At 34.2% G+C, this 22,407-nt stretch overlaps 2 long non-coding RNA genes across 2 annotated transcripts; one reads left to right on the top strand and one right to left on the bottom strand.

Moving 5' to 3' along the window:
• Nucleotides 1-10,346: 10,346 nt before the first annotated feature.
• LOC136811858 (uncharacterized) lies at nt 10,347-11,373 on the bottom strand. The gene is made up of 2 exons (XR_010847286.1): nt 11,006-11,373; nt 10,347-10,697 (listed from the first exon to the last, which is right to left on the bottom strand). It is a non-coding gene; the product is annotated as an uncharacterized lncRNA (long non-coding RNA).
• Nucleotides 11,374-19,695: 8,322 nt separating this feature from the next.
• On the top strand, nt 19,696-21,045 carry LOC136811857 (uncharacterized). The gene is made up of 3 exons (XR_010847285.1): nt 19,696-20,043; nt 20,440-20,552; nt 20,831-21,045. It is a non-coding gene; the product is annotated as an uncharacterized lncRNA (long non-coding RNA).
• Nucleotides 21,046-22,407: the final 1,362 nt, after the last annotated feature.

Below are 22,407 nucleotides of genomic sequence, written 5' to 3'. Positions count from 1 at the left end.
CAGGGGGGGGTATCGAGTCAGTGTACTGGCCCATAGCTGGTGGGTGGGTGGTGTATTTTTTAGGTTAAATTGAGTTAGTACAGTGTACTAAAAGGGTGGTCCTCTGAGAAAAATACAATGAAAAAGTTAGTACAGTGTACTAAAAGGGTGGTCCTCTGAGAAAAATACAATGAAATATTTAGTATACTGTACTAGAAAGGTTGGTGTTCTGAATTGATACACACTGAGAAGTTAGTACATTGTACTAATTTCATGGTAAAAACACACAAACCCAGTGAATTCCCATTTATATTTGCCCTAATTTGCCAGGTCCAAGACCTTCAAGTCAAGGCTGGTTAAGCTATACAAATTGGTACACTGATTTTCTCCCAATGTTTCCTGTTTACTTGATTGGATTTGTTTCAGATTCGCAGTGGAGACCGGCCTTAAGTTCAATCTTGTTTACGTTTTCTTTAAGGCCCTATCTACATTATGGCAACAACAAGAATTTGTGTAAACGTTCGAATCGAAGCTTTCAAGTTTTTTTTAAAAAAATCCGCTCTATTGTTTTATGTTTTTAGTAACCTTGTTGGATTGATGTTAATTGAAAAAAATCTGTATATATAAGTGAAATCACCGGGGGGGGGGGTGAAAACGACCGTACGTTCGGCCAAAAATCAAGTCTCTAAAATTGGTCCCTTACAGTGCAGGAAAAATTTGGCTGAAAAGCGACCCTTATAGTGTAATTTTTCGAATTTTTTTGCCCTGAAATCTTTTGAAATTTTACCTCAAAATTTGATATTTTAAAAAATTTTACAGGGAAAGCACCTTTTTATATATTTTGTATAATATTACATTTGATAAAAGATTTTCCGTTTCAGTTTGTGTACAATGTTATTAAGTCTTTTATTTTTATTTTTCAAAAAAGAAAAACTGCTACAGCTTGCCAGACAATCAGAAATCAAGTCACAAGAAGGGAAATAACTCAAAGTTGGTTTTGAGTGTTTTGACGTGCTAATTTCAGCTAATTTCACTGTATTTGATTGACTTTGCTTTGTCTGTTTCATTGTTTCAGTGTTTGTACTATATAAGGATTCAAGTATTTTAATATTCAAATCTTTCCTTTTTTATTTTGGTGCTTTTCTTAGCAAAATGCTTCAAAACCTTTGTATATGCTGGCAATTAAACTTATCTGGCCAAGAAGAAATTAGAACAGTGCACTATAAGGGGTGGTTCTAAACTTATTGATCGAAAAAACAGCTAGTACAGTGTACTGAAAGGGTGGTAATAAAAATCTAGTTAAAGAAAAACCTCAGTACAGTGTACTAAAAGGATGGTATCAAAGATCCGGCTGTGGAAGAAAGTTAGTACAGTGTACTAAAAGGGTGGTGTCAAAGCCCCGACCGTGAAAAAAAGTTAGTACAGTGTACTGAAAGGGTGGTGTCAAAGCCCCGACCGTGAAAAAAAGTTAGTACAGTGTACTAAAAAGGGTGGTGGTCTAATTTTTTGGAAAAAAATCCAAAAATCAAGTTAGTACCCTATGGTCCAGTACACTGACTTGGTACCCCCCCCTGCAAGCTTCTAAGAAAAGCTTATTATTACACACACTATTGGAGTAATTTCAATTTGAATTGTTTTGTCACATATTATGAACAGACTCGAACACTGAACACTCTCTCTACTAATACCACCACTGCACACTGTCAGTGCGTCTCAAACCGCGATATTTCGAGAGCACGGAAGCGCGTCAAAACACCAGCTTTTTTAGACTTTTGTCTCGTTTACCCCAACGCTGCAATCCTGCGTAGGCTTTGGGCTCAAGACTAGAACCCCCAATACGAGACATTGGCCTGACCGAAAAAAAATCATCATCATCAATTTTGTTAATTGTCAGAGTCGTTTACTCGCTGGAAATACGCAACTTTCTGAAGTTTCGTTTTTTTTCGGTTGTGCTTCATTTTAAAAATAACGAAGATGAAAAGTTACCATCAATCCCGCGAGTAAAAGAAAGTACTCAGACTAGTCTACGAAAAGTGCGCTCGCGCGGCGAATAGAATATCTCGCAAATTAATATATGCATAAAACTGACGAAATTCTTTCTTTTTTATGCTTAGGTGACGTCACCATCGATCCTGACTCGACAATGGAGAACCAAATTTGGCAATGTATAATTATTACGAGCGGCCGCGAGAAAGTTTGTGTGACGCAAAAATTGCGCGATAACGAAGCCCTAGAAGAACGCCCACTGAAAATTGAAACCAGGAATTTATTGAATATTTCACTACTGAGTATCAAACTTTTTGTTTTTTGTAATTATTATAAATTCATAATTTTTAAATACTATTTTTTGAATGTCAAAGGACAATTAAAGTGAATTTAAGCTGATTGGGTGGGTATTGGGCGGACGGGCGTTTTGCACGTGCCGAGATTGGAAATTAAATGAGAGTAAAAGACGGGGGCGTCTTAGTATGTAATATTAATTCATTATTCTTTTATTTTTATTTTTCGCGAATGAAAAATGAATTTTTGATTTTTGAATTAAGGAAATATAGTATAATATATTGTATTTGATTGTCAATGCCAAAAGATACTTACGAATAATCTGCTGTGTTGCTTCGCTATTTACCCCCGGATTGTTTTAGTAGGCACTTCGGTCACGTAAATAAAAACACGTGTATATGTTGAAGCCGACTGTGGACTGACCGCAATTGCAATTACATAAATTATTGTGGAAGGGAACGCTTGAGACGAATGTTTGGGAAATCAAAAAGACAACTTTTGTGAGAATGTTGAGTTTTGTTTATATGGCTGTTTGTGACGCACTGACTGTACCGTGTTGATGTTAAACGTAGGAGCGTACTTTGCTCAAATCAAAACTGAACAAACTTTTTGACTTTTTAGAACCAGACGTCCAATAAAATACAAACACAATGTTGTACCCACCTGTGAAGTGAAAAGTTTTTAACCATGTTGATGGTGGTTACAACAGGACACGGTGTCTGAAATAACAGTCATTTCGTTGAAGAATCTCCGCTTTCTTGCTTGCCAGGGAAGTGGAAGTGGATTACAGCGATAGAAAAAAATTGTGTACAGTGGCGGATTAGATGTTATTTTAATATTTTCATGGTGACCAATTTTTGCTGAAGGCCCCTTTTCAGATTTTCTTAGGATTTTATTTTATGGTCTTTTGTAAAAGAACAAAGGTTGTGAAATCCGACAAATTTAATCCCTGAAAATTAATACCTTTATTAAAATTAATCTGATTTCAACTGCCAATTTTGAGAGCAACTACACGTTTTTTTTTATAAGGAACCTTAACTTCGCTCTGAGCCTGGAGTTCCTTATTTTTACAGAGAATTTCAGTCTCAAAGTTCCTTACTACATAGGAAATTTTGAACTTTTTGCCCCTTGAAAGATCAAAATTTGGTCAAATTAGTCCCAATAAGGTACATTATTTTCAAATTCACTTATTCTCAGCCTGAGCAGTTCCTTAACAATTCCTTATTTTTTGAACCATTTTCAGCCTCGAGTTCCTTATAAAAAAAAAAACGTGTATCAAATTTATATCTTTAGTAACCATGAAGAAATTTTATTCAAGCTAACCTAACCGAAAACTTTTTGCAGAAACACGTATAAACATTGTTAAAGTTTTTCAGATAATTTTCAGTAACCTTTGATACAAATAGATTATATCTATAGTATGCCACCAGTCCAAAGTTACTTACTTTTTAAATTTCAAATCAAATGAATGCATTCAATTTCATTTTGGAATTCACCTTTAATCTGCATTATGTTTTCTTTATGGGAGGGAAGCACTTTCAGTTTCACAGTACACATTCTTATGTTTGGGTTTTCCAAATATTTTTATCTGGTGATTGAAGGAAATCAACTTTGATATCATTAGGGTGTAAACTGGATTTTGAATTTTAGAGTTTCAAAATTGTCACAATTTTTTATCAAAATTTATTATATTGTAAGACTTTTTGCGCAATTTTGAGGTCCATAAGTCAAAAATCCACTGTTTGCCCCAGGGGTATCTGATTCGCGGTAGTAGCAAAAAACGGCAAAAATGGCATTTTTTGTCCATTTTAAGACTATTAAAGGCCAGGAAATGGTCAAAATGGTTTCTAAATGGTGTCTTGTACTAATATTCAACACAAAAAGACAAAATAACCCCAGCGAGATCGCTCAATGTTTCAATTTCAGGCTAAAAAGGCCGATTTTCTCGGATTCTGGGTAGCAAAATGCATGAAAGCACTGGAAAGCAGCATTTTTGAGGACCCACAACTTTTAAACCTTTTAAGGTACACACTTGAAATTTTCAGCAATGAAACACTCAAGAGAAAGCTCCAGGAAAAATCAAACTTGAGTTTTCAAATATTTCCTATAAATCCATAATGGCGCCCTATAAATTGAGTTTTCATGCTAAATGCCAACATTTCAAGCTAAAACTTGGTTTTCTCTGGCTAAAATCTCAAAAATGGTTTCAAATGGTGTCCTGAAATCTTTGGGTGTTGAAAGTATTCAGGAAAAACTCTGGGAGAATCAAAATGGTTTGGGTTAGAAATTTGCCAAAGTCCGCCATATGGAATTGCATTTCCACTTAAAACGCGATATTTAGAGTTAAAGTCTAATTTTCTCAGACTAAAATCTCAAAAATGGTTTCAAATGGTGTCCTGAAATCTTTTGGTGTTGAAAGTATTCTGAAAATACTCTGGGAGAATCAAAATGGTTTGGGTCAGAAATTTGCCCAAGTCTGCCATTATGGTATTGCATTTCCCACTAAAATGCAATATTTAGAGTTAAGTCTGATTTTCTCAGGCTAATATCTCAAAAATGGTTTCAAATAGGGTCCTGAAATCTTTTGGTGTTGAAAGTATTCTGGATATACTCTGGGAGAACCAAAATGGTTTGGGTTTGAAATTTGCCCAAGTCTGCCATTATGGTATTGCATTTCCCACTAAAACGCAATATTTAGAGTTAAAGTCTGATTTTCTCAGGCTAAAATCTCAAAAATGGTTTCAAATAGGGTCCTGAATTCTTTTGGTGTTGAAAGTATTCTGGATATACTCTGGGAGAGCCAAAATGGTTTGGGTTTGAAATTTGCCCTAGTCTGCCAATATGGTATTGCATTTCCTACTAAAACGTGATATTTAAGAGTTAAAGTCTAATTTTCTCAGGCTAAAATCTCAAAAATGGTTTCAAATAGGGTCCTGAAATCTTTTGGTGTTGAAAGTATTCTGGATATACTCTGGGAGAACCAAAATGGTTTGGGTTTGAAATTTGCCCAAGTCTGCCATTATGGTATTGCATTTCCCACTAAAACGCAATATTTAGAGTTAAAGTCTGATTTTCTCAGGCTAAAATCTCAAAAATGGTTTCAAATAGGGTCCTGAATTCTTTTGGTGTTGAAAGTATTCTGGATATACTCTGGGAGAGCCAAAATGGTTTGGGTTTGAAATTTGCCCTAGTCTGCCAATACGGTATTGCATTTCCTACTAAAACGTGATATTTAAGAGTTAAAGTCTAATTTTCTCAGGCTAAAATCTCAAAAATGGTTTCAAATAGGGTCCTGAAATCTTTTGGTGTTGAAAGTATTCTGGGAACACTCAAGGAAAATCATAGTGGTTCACAATGGTCATATATATGCCAAAGTCTGCCATTATGAATTTCATTTCTTTAGGAAGAACACTCAAGCTTACTCAAAACATTGTGTTTTAGAATGAAATACAATTCAATAATGGCAGACTTTGGCAAATTTCTGACCAAAACCATTTTGGTTTTCCCATGGTATTTCCAGAATACTTTCAACACCAAAAGATGTCAGGACCCTATTTGAAACTACTTTTGAGATTTTAGCCTGAGAAAATTAGAGTTTAGCTCTAAATATTGCGTTTTAGTGGGAAATGCAATTCCATAATGGCGAACTTTGGCAAATTTCTAACCCGAACCATTTTGGTTCTCCCAGAGTATATCCAGAATACTATAAACACCAAAAGATTTCAGGACCCTATCTGAAACCATTTTTGAGATTCTAGCCTGAGAAAATGAGACTTTAACTCTAAAAATCGAATTTTAGTGGGAAATGCAATACAATAATGGCAGACTTAGGCAAATTTCTGACCCAAACCATTTTGATTCTCCCAGAGTATTTTCAGAATACTTCCAAGATTCAAAGATTTCAGAACACCATTTGAAATCATTTTTTAGATTTTAGCCCAAGAAAACCAAGTTTTAGCTTGAAATGTTGGCATTTAGCATGAAAACTCAATTTCTAGGGCGCCATTATGGATTTATAGGAAATATTTGAAAACTCAAGTTTGATTTTTCCTGGAGCTTTCTCTGAAGTGTTTCATTGCTGAAAATTTCAAGTGTGTACCTTAAAAAGTTTAAAAGTTGTGGGTCCTCAAAAATGCTGCTTTCATGCATTTTGCTACCCAGAATCTGAGAAAATCGGCCTTTTTAGCCTGAAATTGAAACATTGAGCGATCTCGCTGGGGTTATTTTGTCTTTTTGTGTTGAATATTAGTACAAGACACCATTTAGAAACCATTTTGACCATTTCCTGGCCTTTTATAGTCTTAAAATATCAATATCAATCTTATCAATAACTATCTAGACTACAGAAATATCAGAAATCTTAAAAATAGAAAAAATAGAGAAAGAAAAAGGAGAAAAAATCGCACTTACGGCTTAAAAACAATCTTTGCTGATCGGCAAAAAGTAACTTCACATTGAGGTGAATGTATTTTTAATTTCTATCTGAAACAAGCTATTTCATTATTTGAAAAATGCACCAATAAAATACCGTTTCCCTTTCGCGCCCAGTCTCCTGAAGTTTATTAAAATATCCCCCTCTTTCTGATATGGTTGCGTCATAATATAGGCCCTTTATCCAATCAAATAGAGACTTTTAGAAATGTTTATCTACGGCTCAGCAAATTTCAAACTATCATAGGTGATAAATGAACGAAATGAATTCTAGCATATCTCTAACAAGAATTTGGACCTTTCATCAACATATAAAGACTTGACATCAGACTGCTACCTTTTTATATCTGATATATTCAGCCATTAATCAATTGTTTTGATCTCATTATTGATCCAGTTTTTTATTGATCGTCAGATTTGATGTTGTAAAAACCAGATTTCAATTAAACAAGCTAGGTATTCGATCAAGATGCTTTATACAATGTAGCCTCCCAGTAGCGTAGACAGGGGTGAAGGAACATTTGCTTAGGAGAACAGATTTAAACCACACAGTAATTATGTTTTTATACCACGAAGAGATAAGTACTTTGTCGTTAAAATCTGCCCTCCTACGCAGAACGTTCTTCACCCCTGTCTACGCTACTCCCTCCATAGCGAACCTTTATCCTATAACTCGAATGACTCCTTAAATCGAAAATGTTTGCTGGTCCCTTCAGTTAACGATACCTTTAAAAAATTACTCCATAACTCGAAACACCCTTAACTAGAACAAATTTGTGTATTCCCCATGAGGGTTTCGAGTACAAATAAAACATCTTGTCACATACGTGGTAGGACCTGTCATACCCACTGGGAGGGGTTAATCAAAAAAGTATCTTCATTTGAGAAAAATACAATCCAAATTGTTCTCAACTCAACTCCTTCATCCTATATGGGGAACGCCACGTACACTAACCATAATTGGTCAGCCCCGGTGACCCTTCAAATCGGTTCCGCGATTTTTTTTCCAGCAGCGCATTTGGATTTGTGTTTTAACTCCGATTTTTTCCCGATTCAATTTTTGGACAACCGGGTTATAATGATATGTGTGCGTCGGGATGCGTTGTAATTTCATAATGATTTCATATAGCGCGTCGGCGTTATTGCATCAGCCGTTATCTCCCTTATTAACGTTCAAAACGTGCAAAACCTGCCAACTGTTCGAAACTTGCGAAACCCACCAAACGCAAACGTTTACTTCACACATCCTAATCTCAGCATCTCAGCTTACAAAACTCAGCTTCTCAGCTTACACGTCGCATCGTCCGATCTACTTAGCCCTATTAACTTATACTCCCTGCAAAACAAAAACAAAACTCTTATTTCTGAAGTCAAATTTGAAAAACATGTTGAGTACGCAAACTTATCATATTTCAAAAGCTATTTTAGGCTCATTTAATCAAGCGAACGAGGAATTATTTGGCGAAACAGCTGGAAATCAATGCAGCGTTAACTGCCTGTATGCTATTTTTTGGTCTAATTTTCGACGCGTTAATCTTTGGAAGACTACAGACCTTGACAGAATCTTAATTGAAGGAGATAAATTATACAAACAGCTTGATACAAACTCCCATCTTTCTGTTGATGAGATGCCGCGTTTCATTGAAATAAACGGTGTCATAACTAATTTCAATTTTTTGAATTTTGCAAATGGTGAAGCGAACCTAAATAATGATGATCCTTTCCTTCAAATCCCTCTGAGTGAATCTGAAAGTCTAGAATTCAACGCCTTAATGATCATTAATGGTTTTACTATCACAATTATGAGTCGGCCTCAGGGCTACTTTATCTTTGACTCGCATAGTCGAAATGAACTCGGATTGCTTGATCCCTCAAATGGAAAATCATGGGTGCATACCATTTAGCCAAAAACCCAAAAAAGTGAAACAGAGGGTTTAACGAACCAACACATTATCACACATAATTCTACAGAATACGTAGATGGTGTAAATTTAAAATTTCTACAGATGTCTGTAGATTTACGGGTAGAATTATTATTCTACAAAATATGTAGATTTATATTTCTACAGACATCTGTAATACCGGATAAATAGCGATCTAGACAGTTAGCCTTACTCGTCAGTTAGACTGTTTACTCGTCACTACAAAAATTCTTGGGTCAGGGGTTTGGAGCTCGAGTCTCGAGCGCGCACAAAGTGAAATCGTTCTAGAATATCTACAAAATCAGTCGAATTCTACATTCTACATTATATGTCGATATTAAAAAGTGCCGTAATTCTACAGACGTCCGTAGAATTAAGAAAATTTATACATCTACCTATTTTGTAGATTTTCTTGTGAGACTGGCCTGAACGAACGCATTGATTCATTTAAAAGTTTACCTAAACAGACGATCAAAGCCAACAGTCTTTTTCCTGTGTTTTCTTCGTTCGCTAAACCGATGACCGAGGGTTTAGCATTTGCTAAACCATTATTCTAACCAAGCACTACATTTTGTTTACGCTGGTTCACTAAGCGCACGCATGCATAAGCCCTAAGCTTTAACGTTTTCTTCCGCTAGGCTACCATTTTGAAATTCGTTGCTGTGACCTCAGGCAAGATCCTAGAAATCGAATTAGCAGCCTCTTCAGTCTGTTCCTCTAAAGGATCCTGCATTGTAACACGCATGCGTAATTTGTCGTTCTTTTAGACCACATGTAGTTATTTCCCGTGATAAACAAAGAGGAATGAATCTCTAGGGGTGGTACAGTCACTTTCGGTCGGGGCTGTGGACGGCGAAATATGTCGTTTTTTATGAAATTTGTCGTTCTTTTTGTCTATTTTTAGAAATGCAGGATTCTTTAGTTAAACCCCCTCTCTTTGTTTAGGTAAACAAACCCAAACCATTTGCAGTTTAGTGAAACAGTTTCAGTTTTTTGGTTTTGAACATTAAAAGGTATGCAACCCATGTCTTTTAAAGTTTGATAACGTTTTTGAACTTGAGAAATACATCCAATTTTTTTATTTACGACAAATGGAAAAAGACAGTACTTACTTTGAGATTCAATTTATTCAAGTCAATGAACTCAAAGAAGAGCTTAAAGACAGTCTCCAACGAGACTTTTCAGCATTTGTAAGAAATTATTCAAAGAAGCGCAAAAATGATGGCGTTGACGGAAATGATTCTAGTGGTAAGCGTCAAAAAAAACATCAAGAAAGTAATAGAGCATGGTACAAAAAAAACAAAGAAACTATTATTGAAAATAAATTTATTTGAATCTGAATTGATTTATACTCGTCGGGAGCTAATTTCGAGAAAGTTTTGACATTCGCACGCAGTCCCTTTCGTAGCTCTTTCAGTTCAGTAAGGATACTTTCAGTGTCTTTGATTGAAGCATTATGGATTGAGTGTTCATCAATTAAGTCTGTTACCTCATCCAAACAAAGTTCAATATCAGATTGTAGTATGTATACTTGATTGAGTTGAAGTTTGATGTCTCTCATGGCAGACGGTGGTGTCTCCATCAATGGTTTGATCCGTCTAGCTGGAGTTGATGGGTCCGCTGCCGGTGGTTGTTCCTTAGGGAGGTCTTTTGTCTCATCAGGAGTTGCAGACGCTTGAGACGCAGAATCAGGAGATTCATCGTCTTGAGATGCGTTTAAATCGGTTGTAGTAAGTAATTGTTGGTCGGTTTCGACTGAATGAGGTGTAGATAATCTATCTCTGTCTGGAGGTTGCTCCATCTTGATAGTTTGGTCTGATGTACTTTGTGACTGAGTGGACATATTATCATCAAGTGGTGGTGGTACCTTTCGACCGTCTGATCCGTAAATCGCAAAGTCGAATCGCTGGATATTGCGTCTTGGGCGGTCTGTCATGGAACGTCAGTGATACATGCGGTGAACAGAAGTCGGTTTGAATATGATATCTGTTTGAATGTGGTCGAATTGAAGTTTGGCAAGATAATGTGTGAGTTGACAAAGCAACGATTTGTAACTTTTACTGATTCTTGAGCGTAGCGTTCAAACTGAAATACAAAATTGAATGACTAATAAATAAACTGAAAATATGACAATGCGTGAAAATGACTAAGTATGAAAAATTGACTAAGTATTGAGTTCATACTGATTGATTAAGCAAAAAGTAATTGAAAAAATAAGGCTTGATTGAATAATTGAAATTGAAAAAGCTTGAGTAACTAAAAACTAAAAAATGAAAAAATCCAAGATGGCCGCCAGGACCATGTGCTGACCTAAACCTAAAGTGACTTGAGGCAAAGACACACCTGGATGAAAACGAAAGGAATGAGAAGCAAAAGCAAACAAGAAAGCTTACCAGCTGCCATATGGAATCTTGCTGAGAGTGAGTGAATCAAATATGGCTATACTGATAGCTGAGTGAACATTCAAAAGAATTCTTTGACATGTAAATCAAATTTAATGTTTGAGTAGTGACATCCTGACTTGACCAATGTCAGATGTCAACTGACTATGCTCAAAAAGTGGGTGGTCAAAAAAGTGAGGCATGACTGTGGTCTGGTGTGAAAAGTCACCAAATGTGCACCAAAAAGTGATGATGTCATCATGTCAAAATCAAAACAAATATGCTAACCTAAAAATGTAAACAAAGCTACCAAACCTACGAAATATGAAAATTATAATATAAAATGAAATTACTGAGAAAATATATTGAATTTATCTTACAAAACCTATCGTTCCCGAAACAAAGAGAAAATCAATGAAAAAAGAAAAAATTATCGTTCCCAAAACAAAGAGAAAATAAAGGAAACAAATGGAATCTACCGAGCCCAAAACAAAGAGAAAGTTAATGAAAAAGATAGAATCTATCATCAAAATAACAAAGATCAAATAGCGGAAAGAAAAAAATCAAACTATGAAAAAAAAATAAACTATGAAAAAATACACTCAACGATAAACAAAACTGTAATAATGATCTAGTTTCCAAATTTTTGAAACTTATTTATGAAGGTCCCTTTAACATTTGTGTTTGCTGTAACAGATGCCTCTATCGAAAAACAGTTATCAAATATGCACCTGAAAAATATGATATGCCACAAGAATATTATTATTCTGAAGTTTTTTCATTTGATGGCCAATTATACATTTGCAAAACATGCCATAGCAAACTTAAAAAAATGATTGCCATGCCAATCTGTTAAAAATAAACTTTGCCTCGATGAATTACCTGCTGAATTTCATACTCTTCGCAGGCTTGAAAAGATTTTGATTTCTCGCAGAATTTTATTCAAAAAAATTGCAATTATGCCAAAAGGTCAGTTCCCCGAACTCAAAGGTTCTATTTGTAATGTACCTATTGATGTTGAAGATATTGCTAATACTTTACCAAGAAGAGCAAATGATAATGGATTAGTCATTGTTAAACTCAAAAGGAAATTGGAATATAAAGGACATGTCGTTTTGAACCAATCAGACCTGATTCATTCAGCGCGTACTGAATTATTTCAAAGAGAACAACCCTCTTTATCAAGACATAGAAATTAATGTCAGCAATATTTCAAATGATGAGACCATTATACAAAATTCTGCAAATAATGAGGAAACGGACTCTAATGATAGTGACCAATTGAGTGAAATTGCTTCCAATGACGATAGCACTGAACCTGATGATCCACAAAATAATGCTTCAGATTCTGAAGAGCTTGAGACAACCGACAACCCACTTGATGCTCATCGCTCAAATGCAAATGAAACTACTCTAATGCCTCACACTCCTTCTGATGCAGAAGTAGATAATGAAATTTTGTCATTAGCGCCTGGTCAGGGTAAAAAACCAATTTTAGTCTTACATGATGAAAATTGTGAAATGCTTGCTCATCCTCATTTATTTCCTAAAGGTAAATTTGGTTACAAAGTTGAACGTGATGTTAAACTAAGTCCATCCAAATACTTCAACCAGCGTTTGTTGAACTACACAAAAGTTTGCTTCAGACCCAGACTACATATTTTTTGCTAATTTTGTAACTCAGCAAGTGTCTTTGACCAATCAGATAAAATGTCGCAATGAGAAAAGTTGCTGGCTCAAATTTAAATGCTGGTATGTTAAGTCAGAATTTCAAAGAAACAGTAAGGCAATTCATAGCAAATGATAAAGCTTTTGCCTTCATGAGTACTGTTAAAGGAACTCCAGCATATTGGAAAAAATTCCAGCAAGAAGTTTTAGCAATGGTTAAACAATTAGGACCACCAACGTTCTTTCAGACATTGAGTTGTGCAGACCTTCGTTGGAACGAACTCATCTCCATAATTTACAAACTCAAGGGTCAAAACGTAACCGATGAATTTATCAAGAATCTTTCTTATAACGAAAGGTGTGATTTGGACCATCTCAAGTCAAAACCCCCAAAAATCGCCTAACTTTTTCAAAAGAACTTTTTTGTCTTTAACAAAGGATAAATAAATGAGGTTAACTTATTTTTATTTGCTACTTTACTTGCTAACGCAAAATTTATTCAGGATCACAATGATATATACATTATAGAGGTTAAGTGTTGAATTTAAAGAGATATTATTGGTCAAAGTAGGGTTAAGAATATGAGGTTAAATGGCTCTGAGGTTAACCTAATGGCCCTTAAAGATGGCCCGAAATTGGTAAGAAATGTGAGGTTAAAGCATAAAAAAATGATTGGGTTTTACTATTTAATGATTGGGCAACAAGGTAGGCTGGAAAAAATGAGGTCAACATTTCAAGTAGGGTGTAAAATTTGAGGTTATTTCACAAAAATATCCTATTTGCGAGGTTAACAATGATATTTCAGTCTAATTTTGGATATCAGACAAACAGTAGCCTATTATCAAAAACAACTAAACATGAAAATTATATTTTGGTATAAAAAGTGAGGTTAACTGGTACTTGAGAGACGCGAGTACTGAGAAAGGGGTTGATTTTAAGCTTTCAGATAGCCTGCATAGAAAGGGAAAGTTGTGTAATAAAAATAGTGGGATCTATAATTCAATATGGTTGTTGAGGAACAAGGTAAGGTAGGAAAAATGAGGTTAATACCTGTTAACCTGTTTTTCTTTAGATTCTTAGGTTGCCCCAACTAGACTTCAAAGTTGAACCTTAGATGAATAGCATTTCTAGCTCAGTTGATTTTAATAAGTGTTAACCTCAAATTGCTAACCCTTTCTTCCATTCATTTTTTTGTTCATTCTGAAAATTTCTATTTTAACCTGTGCATGGCATTTCTAGCCAGAAAATGAAGGATTAGCTCATTTGAAATGAGTCAAGACATCCTACTTTTTCAGGTTGTTTAACCTCATTTTAAGAACCTTTTTGGTCTATTTTATGTTTTTAGCTAAGTTACTTTATGAAAGATTTTAAAAAGTTATTTTGTACCTGTAGCTTAAATAGAACTATTTAGATCAATTAGAAAAGCAAATTTCTCACATTCCCTAACATATAGTTTTAACTTTAACCTCAATTCTTTAACCCTACGTTAAGGCAAAGATTGTCAATTTCATTAAAACCCTATCGATCTAAGCTTCTAGTATCATTTTATTTTTGTCCTATAACCTAATACACATGCTAGCAGAAGATATGGTTAAGAATGTGAGGTTACTTATTACCATTTTTTTAACCTCATGAATTCCACCTTTCTTGTGGGAAATCTCTAACCTTTTTTAGACAAGCTTGATATTTGAAGCCTTTTTGATAACTGCCTAACAATTTTTTCCCCGATAATACAATGAGGGTCTCTATATTTTGAGGTTAACAAGAGTCTATAAATTGTCAAATTAACCTCAAATAAGAAACCTTTCTCAAGTTTTTTTTTCATTTTTGGGTATAAGCCATCAATTATGACCATCCCTCAAAATTTCAACCTTTTTAGATAAAATATGAAGATTTTATGGCCAATAATGTAAATTTTCCACTTTTTCCTCAAAAAAATTAACTATTTCTTAGGCGACATTGACTTGAGATTGTCCATTTATTAAATAGTAACCCTGTACTTGTAGCAAGGCATTTTCAATACAGAGTAGAAGTATTTTTTAAAACGATTGTTTTGGACGGCCCACTCTGTAAAACAACTTTCTACGCTATTCGAGTAGAATTTCAAGTACGCGGAAGCCCTCACATTCATTCCTTTCTGTGGATTTTAAATGCACCAGTATTGACCAAGGAAACAAAAGATGAGTACATTATGTTCATTGATAAAATAATCAAGGTCTATTTACCATCCGTAGAAGAGGATCCCGAATTATTTAACCTTGTGAAGACATACCAACTACACCGCCATTCAAAAACTTGCCGTAAATATAAAACACTCCCTGCAGGTTTTTTTTTGGTAAATTTTTTTCTGAGAAAACAATAGTTTCTGAGCCCTTGCCACAAGAACTACCACATGAGGAAAGAGAAGCCATACTTGCTCTGCGAAAAGAAGTTTTGACAAAAGTAAGGACTTACATCAATGAGAACCTTAATCCTGATAAAAGAAACTTTTTCAACCCTGATGGAGAAAATTTTAATCCAGTTCCTAACTTCAATGAAGTCCTAGCTGAATTAGACATTCCAAAGGAAGATTATGAATATGCTCTCTCTGTATCTGAAGATGAAGATTTTCACATTTACTTAAAACGCAATACAAATGCATGCTTTGTCAATAACTACTTTACAGAAGGTCTTAAAGCTTGGCAAGCAAATCTGGATATTCAACCAGTATTTAATTATTACAAAGCTGCAACTTACATGTGTGCATATCTTTCTAAAACTGAAGATGAAATATCTCATGCTATGACCCAAGCTGTTAAAGATGCTTTTGAAAATGGCGGTGACAAATATGAACAAATGAAATCTGTTGCGCATGCCTATGTGTCAAAGCGAGAAGTGTCAGTGCAAGAAGCAGTTTATCTCAGTATGCCACAGCTATGGCTTTGTAAGCTGTATCCAGGTGTAACTTTTGCAAATAATGTCCCAGAAAAGAGATTTAGAATGTGCCTTAGTGAAGATGAAATTAATGAGTTGCCTGAAGATAGTACTTCAATTTTCAAAAGTAATATGCTTGACCGGTATTGTGATAGACCAAGAGAAAGAACTGGACCTAATAAACCTATTGCTGAAATGTGTTATGCGGAATTCTTGAGATTCTACAGTGTTATATATAAAGAATGTAGTGAAAATGATTGCCAGCCTAATGAATTGGACGATAATTTGATAGAATCAAACCATCTCTCAAGCAACTACCCAAAGATTGTCAAACTTTGTTCAATGAAAGGTAAACTAAAATGCCGCAAAGTTCCACTTGTACTTCGACTTCATCAGCCTAACAGAAACAAGTACCCGAAGATTACGCCCACCACCTCCTCATGCTGTACTTACCTTTCTTTGATGAGAACGAATTATTGTCCCAAGAACACAATAATTATACTGCAAAGCTATTGGAACCAGGTGTCATTGAAAGGATTGAGAGAAACAGAGCTTTGATCCAACCTTATGCTGGTTTAGTAGATGATGCATTAGAAAGGTACAGAAATGATTTGATTCTCAATATGAATGATTTTGAACAGCAGGAGAATGATGAAACAAATGCAGAGCTTCAAAGTAGAGCAAACAATAATGAAGAATCAGATGATGAAAATAACAATGACACTACTCATGCCAGAGCTTCAATTCCAATGGAATCAATTTTGCTCCCAGATAATGAAGTAAATGCTCGTATTAGATCTCTAAATCACCAACAAAGAGAAGTTTTTGATGTAGTTCACAAATGGGGAAGAGATTTCGTTAAAAACCTTTCTTCAAAAGTGCCTAAATGTATTGAGCCATTTCATATTTTCTTAACTGGTGGTGGAGGCGTAGGAAAAAGCCATTTACTCACAACAATCTATCATTCTTTGTCAAAACTTCTTATGTACAGAGGAGGAGAACCCACAAAAGAAAGAGTTTTAGTTCTTGCACCAACTGGCGTAGCAGCAATTAATGTCAATGGAACCACCATACACAGCGGTTTAATTATTCCTACTACAGATTTCTTTCCACTGAATGCATCATCAAAGCAAAATTTGCAAAAAAAACTTGCATGTGTGGAAGTTATTATGATTGATGAAATTTCCATGGTGTCTAGCCGCTTGTTTAGAAATATTGATGAAAGGTTACGCAAAATATTTGAAGTAGATAAACCTTTTGCTGGAAAGTCAGTTCTACTTTGTGGTGATTTATATCAACTGCCACCAGTTTTTAAAGATTTTATCTACAAACCAGATTGCTCCACAGTACATGGTATAATTGGGTTTGAATTATGGCGTAAATTCCAAATCGCTGAATTGACAGAGATCATGAGACAGAGAGATGATATTGATTTTATTGACCTCTTGAATCAAATTCGTTTAGGCGAGCTAGACAAAGAAAAGGAAGAACTTTTAAAATCTAGATTTATTGCAAAAGACAGTCCAGATTATCCCTCTGATGTAACTCATATCTTTGCAGAAAATAAACCAGTTGATGCATATAACATAGAAAAACTCAACGAATTACCAACTGAAAAGCATTTGATTTTTGCACAAGATGAAGTTCCTAAGCATTTAACAAACCAAGATGTCAGATTTATTGAAACTGCAAAAGCAAGAGAAACAGGTGGTCTTGCCCGTGTATTAGAATTGAAAGTAGGTGCCCGAATTTTAATTTGCAAGAATATTGACATTACTGATAGACTGGTTAACGGTCAAGTTGGAACAGTAATGGGATTTAAATATAACTCTGGTAATACCATATCAGGTGTCTATGTTAAACTTGATGATGTTCTAGCAGGCAAAAAAGGACCTAATTTAGATCATGTGTGTAGACAAAATGATTGGATATTGATTGAAAGGGCAGAAGCCACTTTTAACACAAGAAAAGAAAAGAAAAAGAAAAAGAAAAAGGAAAAACCTTTAATGGTTCGAAGAACTCAATTTCCTTTGGTCTTATCCTATGCATGTACAAGTCATAAAGTCCAAGGACTAACACTTCAATCAGCAGTAGTAAGTTTTGATCTATTATCGCAAAGATATTTCAATGAAGGTCAAATGTATGTTAGTCTATCCAGAGTAACAAACATAAATGGATTGTTTTTGACAGGTGAATACGATAGAAAAGCTATCCGTTCGAACAACGAGGCAGGACTTGAATATGAACGTTTACGAAAAGATAGACCTTTGCATAAAGTTGAAAGTTTTTCTTCTGCTTTGATTCCAGGCAAACATGTTCGAATTTCACTCCTTAATGTTCGCTCTTTGAAGAAACATGCAATTGACATTACAAAGTGTAAAACTCTTATGAGCAGTGACTTATTATGTCTTACTGAAACTCAATTGTCACCTTCAAGTGATACAAATGAAGTTGATCAAATACTTGGTGATTTCAATATTGAATACAACAACAATTCTGTTAATCGATTCCAAAACAATGCATGTTGTTTTAATTCTTCAATTCAAATTTTAGAATGTAATAGAGCGGCAGGTTACACTTGTATCGAATTTTCAAAAGAAACCTTCAGTAACCGACCTATCAAACTTTTAATGTTGTACAAACCACCTGATTATTCAAGAAACAGTTTTCGTGAAGAATTGTTGGAACTTATAACATATGACGATATAGACATTGTTGTTGGAGATTTCAACATTGATGCATTAGATCCTGAAAACGCATTCCTGAGTGAAGTACTTTCTTCATATAAAATGATTGTGGATGAACCAACCCATCTAGCAGGTGGTCTTCTTGACCATGTTTATTTAAAGAATAGCTTTACAGATAAAAAAGAAATCAAGTGTTTTGTAAAGGACATGTATTTTTCAGACCACGATGGAGTTTGTTTTATCATATCAAACAACACTTAGTTTTTCAAACCTGTTTAACCTACTTAACCTACTCAGCCGATTTGACCTACTTGACCGACTTGGGAAATAGTTTTTATATGGGGGTATAGGGGAGGGTGGGGTTGAAGGAGTTGCAAAACTCTAGAGCAATTAAAATAATTTTTGATAAATTGTAACATTCAATAAAACTTTGCTGTTGAGATCTGCAACTCCTTCTTACACAACCATGTGTATGTAGATATTTTATTATTGAAATGTAGAGAAAGCTCCAAGACAGCGCATTGGTTTACATAGACTTAAATTAAATTTATTTCAACGCTGAAATGTTATATGCGCATGGTTGTATTGCTTGGGGGCCTGATTCAATACAATATGACTGGTGTGAGGATTTTGTCCTTTATGTCGTGTTTTTTTTGTTGATTTTTAAAAATAACTTTTCAGGTCACTCTGTTTAAATACATTAAAGGAAGAAATTTTGGCACAATGAAAATTTGGCGGATTTGGCCAAAATCCCCAAAATTAGTTCCCGCCAAATTTAATTTTTACAAATTAAATTCCTGTCAAATTTAAATTTTCTCAATGTTTCACTATTAGATCATAAAAGGGGGTATTTTAAACATTTTCACCTTCAAAATTTTTCCTGTCATCCGCCAAATTAATTCCCATTAAAATTTCTTCTTTTAATGTAAACTGACTGAGCCTAACCAGTCAAGTATCGTCCTGTTTATCTTCCTGTGATGTGTTAGGAGTGTTGATCTTAGCCCAAAGACTCTGAATGTCTGTGATCAAAATTAAAATTAATATCATAAAAAAAGGACTTTCCTCACTAACCATACATTTTCTGCCTATTTTACATAGAAATTTGAATTACTTTTTATAGTTTTTTGTACCTTGCATTTTTACAAATCAATTATTTAAAGCGTTTTATACAAAAATTTGAATTATTTTTATACAAAAATTTGAATTATTTTTATACAAAAATTTGAATTATTTTTATACAAAAATTTGAATTATTTTTATACAAAAATTTGAATTATTTTTATACAAAAATTTGAATTATTTTTTACAAAAAATTTGAATTATTTTTTACAAAAAATTTGAATTATTTTTATACAAAAATTTGAATTATATTTATTCCTCACATTCTATAAAATCGTTTTTTGTAATTATTTTTTATTGACATATAAATCTCTGTTATAAATCAAAATTCTGCAAAATTTACTAAAAATGAACACTCAAATCTCTCTATTGACAAAAGAATAATGGACAAAATGTATATATGAATGAATTTGGTGTTGAAATGAAAATGTTGGTAATTTGTTGATTGTTTATTGTTGTTTTAGTATCTGGTGTTACATGTTTATAGTATCGAAAAAGTCCATGGCTTTGCATCGTTTGAGCTTGGTATTACCATCGCCTTCCTGTTTTTGTTGTTGTTTGGTACAATGTACTCAATCATTTCACTCATCATGGATAGGTACTTTTAAACCATCGGTTCGTTTCTTCACACCTGAATACTGAAAGAGTTCATAAAAGTGATAGGTAAGCTAAAGGTCTCTTTTTGATCCATCAAAATTTGCTAACGCAAACACTTTAACGTGTGTTTCTAGGTATATCTTAGAAAGCAATCATTTTATAGTCCTTCCATTTTCATTTGAATAATGTCTTTTTACGAGGTTCGATTATTCGTCCAGCCATCTCTCAAAGAACGTTAAAAATCTATGATAGTCTTTTGTCTCAATGAAAGAATAAGAGGGATTTGTTAGCTAGTTAGCAAGTTTCATTACTTTAACGTACAAAATATATGATAAGAAGTATAGGACTATACCGTAAGCAATTAATCATGAATGATCTAAGTTTTAAAGAGTGAAGTGATTTGGTTCATGTTGTTATTATTTACCTGTGTATGGGACTTATATCTTCATTGTTTTGTTGCAGATATGCTATGCAGGGATCAATCAATAACCAAATATCACGATTTTTTATCAACGAAGGAAATATTGCTTCCCATCCAATAGTTCGAATATCGACACTACAAAAATCGAAACAAGGTACTATAAACATTGAGTTTAGTGGCTTCACTTTTCCTTATCCGGGAAAGGTTAAAGATTTTGCTCTAGCCCTTCAGGCTTTAAAATCAATGAAGCCTCAAAAGTGACCTACATTAAAAGTTTGAATAGTGGTCAATTGATATTTTGATGAATAATATAATTTCAAAAAAGTGAGAGTTTACTACAAAATGATTACTTTATACATGCTACCCTATCAATAAAGTCAACTCTTGTTTTTAATTTGAAGAAAATATTTTAAAATATCTTTTTTTTTACAGAAATTCAATAGGCGACCATCTATTTGCAAAATTTTAACGCCACTATTATGCTGGAATAATTGAAAATACACACGTTCACGTATCCTACTGAACACTATCACGTTTCACGATTATATCGACGAATATTTTTTCAAAAGCTTATTCGTTATTGGACTATTATGATGCTGCAATGGATTTTTGGTTTAGTATACCTACCCTGTATCTAATTCAATGTCTTGTTATGGAATTATTGCTGTTGGAATGACGTTGGTATTGGACAATAATTAAGACTTTACATCAACTAAAGAGTATTACATATTTTAAATGTATTGCAAAGAAGTAATTAATATTGTACAATAGTAATATTGTTAATATTTATAGATGATTATCTAAAACAACATTGTTAAAAATTTATGTTAAAAATGAAATTTTTTCAAACCTTGTTACACATTTTTTTATAAGCAACTCCATCATCCCAGCAACTTGGGTCAGGCCTGGAGTTGCTAAGGGTTTTTCGAAATCCAGGCTCAAAGTTGCTTGTAGGGTTGCTTAAAAATTTTCAAGCACATTTTTGCATTTTTCGAAGATTTTCAAGGCTTTTTTTCTAAGTTGTGTCAAAATTATTTTTTATTGCTGAGGAGAAAAGTTGCTAATTTGGATTTGAGGCCTCAGGGTTGCTAAGCAAGGTCCTTATTTTTTGGGCCATATTGAGGCCTGAGCCCTTAGCAACTCGGTTGCTTATAAAATAAATGTGTAATCGACCCTGACAAAATGTTGACGATTTGTGCACCCATTTTGCCTAAGCCACCTCCAAGAGTAGTTTATCGTTATCTTGTGATCACATCGTTTTTGCTACTCTCTCTAGATCTATCTTATCCTTTAGGGCTGACCTTCCAGCGCAGCTGGTTTATTCTTAATTAGTTTTATACTTTATTTTTTCGGAATTTTAACTTTTATACTGGCAAAAATCCACAAGCTCACCGAGACAGGGGTCATATTTGAATCATATTATACATCGTAAAATTTTCTTACATATAGGCGACGGCATAACCTTTTTTTCCTATTTTTGACCTCTTTTATTCCTAAACATCAAGATACGAATCACAGATTGGCTTTGATACTCACGGTTTCATGATGAAAGTTAAAACTAAAAATTTTATTTTATTCATTTCTTGACGTTTCGATGTCTTCTTTGCACAGTGATCACAAGTATTCTTGATATGCGTAAGTCAAGATGGCGTCATATTTTTTAACGGAAGCACTCGAAAAAAGCCGGATTTTGACCTCCCTGTTTCTATTTTTAGTAACAGAGAGGGGTCAAATCCCAGATGTTTTCGGGTGTTTCCGCTAGAAAAATCAGTGGGAAAATACCCAACTTAACCATCAGATTTATCCTAGTGACTGAATCAAACTAGCTTAAACTTCTAGGCTAGTTTTCGGGCTCCAAACGATCGAATTTTGGATGTCACTTTAAACTTTCGAATTTCTAGCAGTAGCGAAAAATAGACTTTGGGGTCAAAACATTTGAAAAGTTTCTTTTTTTCAAAAATGTAAAGGTAACTCCCCAAATACCGGCCATTCTGTAGCAATATTCAATC

This window comes from Clytia hemisphaerica, unplaced genomic scaffold (assembly GCF_902728285.1).
Source record: "Clytia hemisphaerica strain Z4C2 unplaced genomic scaffold, Clytia hemisphaerica genome assembly, whole genome shotgun sequence".
Lineage (NCBI taxonomy): Eukaryota > Metazoa > Cnidaria > Hydrozoa > Leptothecata > Clytiidae > Clytia > Clytia hemisphaerica.
Note: the sequence above shows the minus strand (reverse complement) of the source record. Positions and strands in the feature narration are given on the sequence as shown.